The sequence below is a fragment of the Myotis davidii genome, unplaced genomic scaffold (genome assembly GCF_000327345.1).
Source record: "Myotis davidii unplaced genomic scaffold, ASM32734v1 scaffold20, whole genome shotgun sequence".
In the NCBI taxonomy this organism is placed as follows: Eukaryota; Metazoa; Chordata; class Mammalia; order Chiroptera; family Vespertilionidae; genus Myotis; species Myotis davidii.
The window spans coordinates 1628508-1637318 of NW_006292574.1; positions in this window are offsets into that span (position 1 = coordinate 1628508).

The window sequence follows — 8811 nt, forward strand, 5'->3', positions numbered from 1 at the left end:
ATAAATTGGGCACCACAAATTACACCAGAAAGAGAGAGAGAGAATGAGGAGAGAGAGAGAGAGAATGAGAGTGAGAGAGAGAGAGAGAGAGAGAGAGAGAGAGAATGGTTGAATGAATAAGTGTACACCCCTTAATCTAACACATTTTCCCAATCATAACGTCATATTTCGAACTTGTATCCATCCAATTTTAGTATGAAAACTGATGTGAGGCCCTAGCCGGTTTGGCTCAGTGGATAGAGTGTCGGCCTGCAGACGGAAAGGTCCCAGGTTCGATTCCGGTCAAGGGTATGTACCTGGGTTATGGGCACATCCCCAGTAGGAGGTGTGCAGGAGGCAGCTAATCGATGTTTCTCTCTCATCGATGTTTCTAACTCTCTATCCCTCTCCCTTCTTCTCTGTAAAAAAATCAATAAATTTTTTTTTAAAAAAAGAAAACTGATGTGAGGTGCAACTGACTCTGCCATTTCTAATTCAAGTGATACATTAATAAAAAGCTAGGTAGATTCTTTTCTATTCATAAAATCACCATTATGATTTGTTCTTGGGGAAATAAGAAATTTATGGTTTTAATGAAAAGTCTCCACCATCTGGGAGTGTGACTCAGAATGTCCTGGGTATTTCAGCATGTCCTTGAGCACAAAGGTCTGTGCATGGCAGCCCGGAACACTACATTAGAAGCAAGTATTAATTATATTGCCAAGTGTCTAATTTAAACATGTTAAGACCTACTATTAGTTAACATTTATAAAGACAAAATCTTTGGTCCTGCTATAGTTTAAATTGCACAGCATAAGAAATATTTAATTAATCATTTCATTAAATCTGTTCTCAATAAAAAAGGAATATACAGGGTGAGGCAAATAAGCTTCCAGTTTGAGTATGTGAAACAGTTAATTCTTGCATTATTATTTATTTTTTTTATTTTCCATATGAACAGCTGTAAATATATTTTGCCCCACCCTGTATATCGACTGTATACTCACTTCAAGAAAAATACAACTTAAAAAAGGTTTTCATAATTTCATAGAAATATTTACCATTTTATAATCTTACATGTTTCAAGAATGATTGCCCCTGCTTAGATATACACTTTGATATTCAAATTTGTAAATATAATTTTAAAAAGCCAGATGAGCTTCCTTCCAATATTTGAGACAAAAGTTTTTTATTTTATTTTAAAGCCTGTGTTCTCTAGAGGACTGGGTTACATTAGGAGGTCTTGACACATTTTGCAGCAAGGAAAATCCTGGCATACACCTCATACATGAACTAGAAGGATACAACCTAATGTTCACCTTACTAATATTTGAAACATACAGGTCACAATCCACCACTAATAGCTAGTATGCAATAGCATTGCACTAACTTTAGTGCCACTATAGCTTCAAAATAGCAAAATTCCTCTTTTTGTCTTTTACAGCCATTATGGGAATAGAAACTATCTGCAGCGAGTTTTTATGACAGCAGATTTAACCACGGGATCTTTAATTCATAGGAATGAAGCACATTGCTAAATTCAATTCAGATGGCGATTCCTTACTCTTTCAATTACTGTTGACAACAGCAATTTTATGGTCACCTAATGTAGCTTACAATTACATGCATTCTATGTGAAGACATGCTTTCAGCAAAGACTCTATAGAATTCATTGTAATACTTTATAACAGCTAAAGAGGGTATAAATAATCTTTGAGTCTAATAGTGAGGGATTCATTTGCTCTATAAATACTAATTTTTCCATTTGAGGGAAAACTATATAGCCTTTAAAATCACCTTGTAAAGGAGGATTTACTGATATGTTCCCAGAACAAGTTGACAATATTGAAGGTGAGAAAGATTCCAAAACAGTGTAATCTCACTCTCTGGAGATAATAAAAGGATATATGTATAAACAAAGGACTGGAAAACTAAATATTATAAATGTATGTGTAATGAATTCTGTGAGGCACTGCTATTAAAAAATATTTGTGACTGTTGAATTTTGAATTAAACCTGTCCTTTACATATAAAAATCCTTTGTAGTAATAAAATCTTCACTTTTCCTTTACTTACGTAAATGGATAGCACTGCTTTGTCAATACATCAATATTTCTTCTAATAACTGAATGGCTTTCCACATTTAAACAATTTTACACATAGAGTCCTCATTTTAAAGTCAAGTGACAAATAAAAAGTAGTTAGCCATATGTGTAAACACTTAGATTTCAGGGCAAATTTATTTTTTTATATATCCTAATTCTGTGCACTTTACTGTCAGACTTTTTCAAAGAATGCTTTCTAAATTTAATGGAGAAGAGTAGCTAGATACCAATCCTAAGGTTTATGCGAATAAAGAGAATGTTTACATATCCTTTATTATCGGATAGGTACTTTCAGACCTTTTAAAAATCAAAAGTTATTCATTTAAAGACCTAAAATGTGTTGCCAAGATTTCTTAAGCAAAAAAAGTATTTTATGCTACAGTGGAGTAAAAATAAAGCCATGTTATTAGTACAAGCTGTTCTATGTGGGCAAAAGAAAAGCTGTATTATAAATGTGAATATTTACTGTAATTATAAGCTTAATTTCTATCTTTGTGCTCTTAATAAAGGGCTGAGAAACCTTTCAAATATAAGCAGTAATTGGCACGTCATAATTTTAAGAAGGTATTTAATACAATTGTTGCAATTGACATTCTTTTGGTTAAAAAAAAATGGTTATTGTTTTTTAACGTATTCTTTGAGAATAAGTGAATTCCAATGAGAAATATGCTTTGAAAATAGTAATGAACATATGACATACATAAGCTATATAGTGTAAGGATTGTAATTTTAAACTATCAGAAGTACGTGAACTAAAAGAGGGAAAGTGAAATCGACAAACCCATTGTTTACCCCAAATGAGATTTTTTTTTTCCCCTTCAAATCTAGGGAATATTGAACAATATTTATGTCCTTAGGAATCGCAAATTTGTTAATTAGTGTAACCTTGTGAAAAATTATGCCAATAATTTTAGTTATTTAATTAAAAAAAAGTCAACTAAGGTCAGAAATGAATAAAAAAGCATAAATAGCTGAAAAAAACCTTCAATAAAACACAAAGGCCATCAAACAAATGGGAGAAGATATTTGCAAATTATACCCCCAATAAGGAGCTAACATCCAAAACATACAAATAACTCATACAACTGAACAACAACAAAATTCAAACAACCCAATTACAAAATGGGCAGAGAACCTTAGCAGACACTTTTCCCAAGAAGCCATACAGATGATGAACAGATATATAAAAAGATGCTCAACTTTACTAGCTATAAGGGAAATGTAAATCAAAACCACAATGAGATACCACCTCACATCAGTTAGAATGGATATTATCTATAAGACAAGAAATAACAAGTATTGGAAAGAATGTGGAAGAAAGAGAACCCTTGTATACTGCTGGCGGGGATGTGAGTTGGTGCACCCCCTATGCAAAACAGGACAGAGGTTCCTCAAAAAGTTAAGAATAGAGTTAACATATGACCTAACAATCCCTCTTTTGGGTATCTCCCCCCAAAATTTGAAAGCACTACTTGGAAAGATATATGCACACCCATCTTCATGGAAGCATAATTCACAATAACCAAGACATGGAAACAACCTAAGTATCCTTCAACAGATAACTGGATAGAGAGAAAGATGAAATACTGCCATTTGAAACATTGATGGATCTTGAGAGTATCATGCTAACTGAAATGTCAGGAAAAAGAACAAGAACTATATGATTTTACTCATATGTGGGATATATAACAAAAAAAACAATGAATAGAGAAAACAAATTCATAGACACAGACAACTGTTGTAAACAGAGGAGAAGGGAGATAGGGGAGAATGAAAATGTTAAAGGAGGTCAAATATATGGTCATGAAAGGAGACTAGACTCTGGGTGGTGAGCACACAATGGAATATACAGATGTTACACTAAAAATTGTACACCTGAAACTTATATAATGTGATTAACCAATGTTGCCCCAAAATTTAACTTAAAAATATAAATAAAAGAAAGGTACTTTTTTATTTATACATAGAGCATATAAAATTATAAAGATTTTTATCTTTCACTCATTTGTGGAATATAAAGAACATTATAAACTGATGAACAAAAGTAGATACAAAGAAGCATCAAACAGAGCAGACTGTCAAACTACTACAGCAGGAAGGCAGGGGAGGTTTGGGTGGGGGGTAAGAGATCAATCGAATGACTTGTATGTATGCATATAAGCATAACCAATGGACACAAGACACTGGGGAGGGGGAGAGGGCATGTACCGGGGGAGAAGGGAGGCCAGGGAGAAGTCAATGGGGAAGAAAGGGGACATATATACTACTATTGTGATACTTTAAACAATAAAAAATTATAAAGATTTTACTTACATATATGAATATGTTCCTAAAATTGTCTTAAATGGTCTCATAATTAAAGTAGGGCTAACATACTAGTAAGTTGCAGATTAGAAGCTTAGCTCTTTTCTACCCCAGGAGGATAATAAAACACCAACTCCAAATTCATAGTAATTTGTATGACTCCCCCCAGGATACCTGATGTTAGAATAATACCCAGCATATATGAAGCATTTCATTAACATGTATGGGATAATTGAATAAACATAACCCTAAATTTTTATAAAAACTTTACATGTAATCCACTGATTTAAATAAATCATTATGATTCAGTAAAGATTTGAAAATAGCTTGCTAATACTGTATAAAAGGTGTTTCTTATTCTTAAAAATATAACTTATTTTATAATAAAAATAATAAAATTCTATTTTTAATGAAAATTTGATGTCATTTTCTTTCCAGTTTCTGCCCTGGGTAGTATATGACAATAGATTTTCCAGTAATTATTAAACTAGACTCTGAATTTGGGTTTCTGGGCCTGTATTTTGGCCTGTCACCTATTAACTCTTAGGACAAGGATAAGTGACATTACTCTCTCTAAAAATTGAGGAACTATATTATTTCACTCATATGTGGGATATAAAATTGAAAGCAACAGATGAACAAACAAAAACTCATAGACACAGAGAATAGTATGGTGGCTACCAGAGGGAAAGGGTGGTGGTGGTAGTAAAGGGTTGAGGGGATCAAATATATGGTAACAGAAGGAGACTTGACACAATGCAATATGCAGATGATGCGGTAAAGAATTGTACACTTGAAACATATATAATTTCTTAATCAATGTCACCGCAATAAATGTTATAAAAAAAGAATTAAAGTATTAAGACTTCTTCAGCAGTGTTCCTCATGCCACTTCCCAATGCCTACTCTCTATCCAAATTTTAAGACCATCAAATTCCTGTACATGTTTAAGTATAAGAATTACATTTCATTCTTGATTATGACACTCCATTTCCATCCATGGGTTATACTGCACACTGCAAGACACATCATAGGTGTTCAAGAAAGACAAATACCACAGTTGGAACAGAACTGAATTTACAGCAATATAACTGATGGGCCTATAATTATTCAAAATTAACAGTAAATATTTTCCTGTCTTTATTGAAACATTACATTGAATTGTGGGTTTTAAATTTTGAATGTAAATGTTACATAAAATACTACAATTATAAGACTAAGGTACAAGGTAACAATTTTAAAGAACAAGTAGAGCTATGAATAGTGAAATCATACATGGCCATTATGAATGGCAAGTATTATAAAGCTAGATGCAGAATATTATTATTTGACACATGAGAAATTAGTAAAAGTATGTGTTCTGGGGAATAATATCAAAGCATTGTTTGCTTTCTTATAGTAAGTAAAGGTAGTTGATAGGTTTATTTTTACTAGTGTTTAAGGTAAACTACTGACATTAAAATGCAAAAATTGTACTGCATGTTGGTAATAAAAATAGTATTCATTAAAGTTTTAAAAAATCTGGAATTGGAATTTTGTTTTCATGGACAAGGTTAACTAAGCCAAATTTTCCACCAATAGAATTGTCTCATTTATGCAGGTGTGAGAGGTTACATGTTCTCCCCATACCCCTTTCTTTAGCATTAGTATAATTTTCCCTAATAAAGAATAATATTTTCCAATATTCTCTACAGTTCTCTTTAATATTTTGAACTACCAATGCATCTTAACATTCAAAACACTGTAATTCTCACTAAGAATGTCTCCAAATAAACTATAAAAATGAATACTGATTATATTCCTAGACTCATAGAGCACTGCAAACCATTAAGGCCAAATCATTCTCCTATGCAGAGAAGAGCTATATAAAAAGACATTTGGTGAAAATTCTACTCTCCCCTTTCAAATGTGTACAGAGTAACACACATCTCCATTTTTAAGATAGCATGGAATTTTTTGAAAATCAAATTAAGTTTCTATAATAATTTAGGCTATTTTGACAGATTCTTAGGTTTGGGAAAAGTTGTGTACTGCTTTTTTCCCCTCAGTAAGTGGAGAAAAGATAAGGTAAAAGGCAGAGAAAGGGGCAGAATACAAAGGAATGCATGAGATGCATAAATTCTATAACAGTGTAATTCTCTGGCTAATGGTTCCCCATGTTTTTCCCTTCATCAATTGGTTTATTATACATTTAGAAGTGTGCATATCAGTGGGTTTAATTATATATATGGTTTGACAATAATTGCCTCAACTGGTATTGAAGCACAAATATCTGAGAGTTATTGAAAAATATACTCTTAAGAAATACACTCAAAAATGTTGATCCATAGTTCTCTACTGAGGCTTGGAAATCTCAGGTGATTGTGACACTATGTATCCTGGGATGGGCTTTTTTTTTTTTCTGAAATAAATACGTATTGCTTGCATAGTGTTCTTTTCCCAATACATTTATAACAGTCTCAAAATTTCTGTTTAAAATAATTTAAAGTTCACTTTCTAGTTCAGCCAGAGTGGGTCAATGGTTGAGCATCAACCCATACACCAGCAGGTCATTGGTTCCATTCCCAGTGAGGTCACATGCCTGGGTTGCAAGCTCAATCCCCAGTAGCAGGTGTGCAGGAGGCAGCTGCTCAATGCTTTTTCTCATCAATACATTTATCTCTCTATCCCAATCCTTTCTTATCTCTCTCTCTCTCTCTCTCTCTCTCCCTCCCTCCATCCCTTCGTCCCTTCCCAGGCATCATGGTGGAACAAAATCAGTTTAGAATCAGTTTTGCTACTTAGCTGAGCAATTAAGTTGAGCTTTTATATCTTCAGTATTTACATGGGTCTACAAGGGTCTGTCAGGTTGCTCAGACATTTAATTAAGATAACATAAGAAATCAGTGCTCAGCAGTATGTAGGTACACAAATAATAAAAAATAAAACTGATATGTTAAATCTAAATGACTCAAAATATAGTAAATAAGACTATTTAAGTGATATTTAAAATGGAAAAGATTTAAATGTTTGCAATTAAACTAAGTTACATTTAGATACTAAAATTTAAAGGACATTATAAGAAACTAGAGGCCTGATGCATGAAATTCATGCAAGAGTAGGCCTTCCTTCCCCCGGCTGCTGGCACTGGCTTCCCTCTGGCACCCTGGACTCGGGCTTCTCTCACAACCCCAGCTTCATCCGGAAGGATGGAAGGACATCTGGGAGGATGTCCAGTCTAATTAGCATATTACGCTTTTATTATTATAGATTATATGTATGGGGCAAAGAGAATGATGCATAGACTTTTGCTTTACAAAAGTGGATAGGCAGTGATACCATTTATGGAAATGCTACGAAAGAGCTTAGTTTAAAAGAAGAAAATGATGAGTATGGCTTTGAATAAGCTAAATTGAAGACATCATTGAAATATCCAAAAGAGGATATCAAATACTTAATGAAGTAATATGAGTTGACACATTAGGATTATTTAGAACTACAGGCCCGGTGCACAAAATTCGTGCACTGGTATGCGGGGTCCCCTAGCCCCGGCCTGCACCCTCTCATAGTCTGGGATTCCTCGCTCTTTTCTGCTCGCCTGCTTGCTGCTCCTTACCACTCAGCTCGCTGTTCCTTAGCACTGCTGCGGAAGGGAGAGGCTCCCCCTACCGCGGCTGTGCTCACAGCTGTGAGCCCGGCTTCTGGTTGAGTGGCACTCCCCCTGTGGGAGCGCACTGACCACCAAGGGGCAGCTCCTGCATTGAGCATCTGTCCCCTAGTGGTCATTGTGTGTCATAGTGATTGGTCGTTCTACCAGTTGGTCGATTTGCATATTAGGCTTTTATTTTATAGGATTTGGTCCTGGCATATGATAATATTCTCAATCCCATTTATTATTATTACTAGGGGCCCAATGCATGAAATTTGTACAAGTGTAGGCCTTCGCAACCCCAGCAGCCTCAGTCCAAGCAGCACCGGCTTCATCTGGAAGGTTGTCTGGAAGGTCGTTCTGCTGTTTGGTCGTTCAGTCAATTTGCATATTATGCTCTATTATTATTATAGAGTAGGGGTCCAGTGCACGAATTTGTGCACCTTGAAAGGAACTGTGGGCCATGAGGCTGCAGTGGGCACAGGGGCGGGTCCTCGGCCCATTCTCCGTGCCCCTGCCTGGCCCCTCCCACCACAGCTCCTGGTCTCCTATCTGTGGGCAGCCCCCCTCCAGCTGCCACCGCTCCCACGTGCTGACAGTACCGGCCCCTCAGGAGCAGGGGGAGGGGGAGAAGCCCTGAGGGGCAATCGGGGCCGGCAGCTCTCTCTCGCACCCACTTACAGCACCAAGCGATCGGGGCCAGCACCAGGTGCCATCAGTGGGTGCGACTGTAAAATAAATTAGTGGTTGCCAGGGGTTGGGGAAGGAGGAATGAATAGATAGAACATATATTTT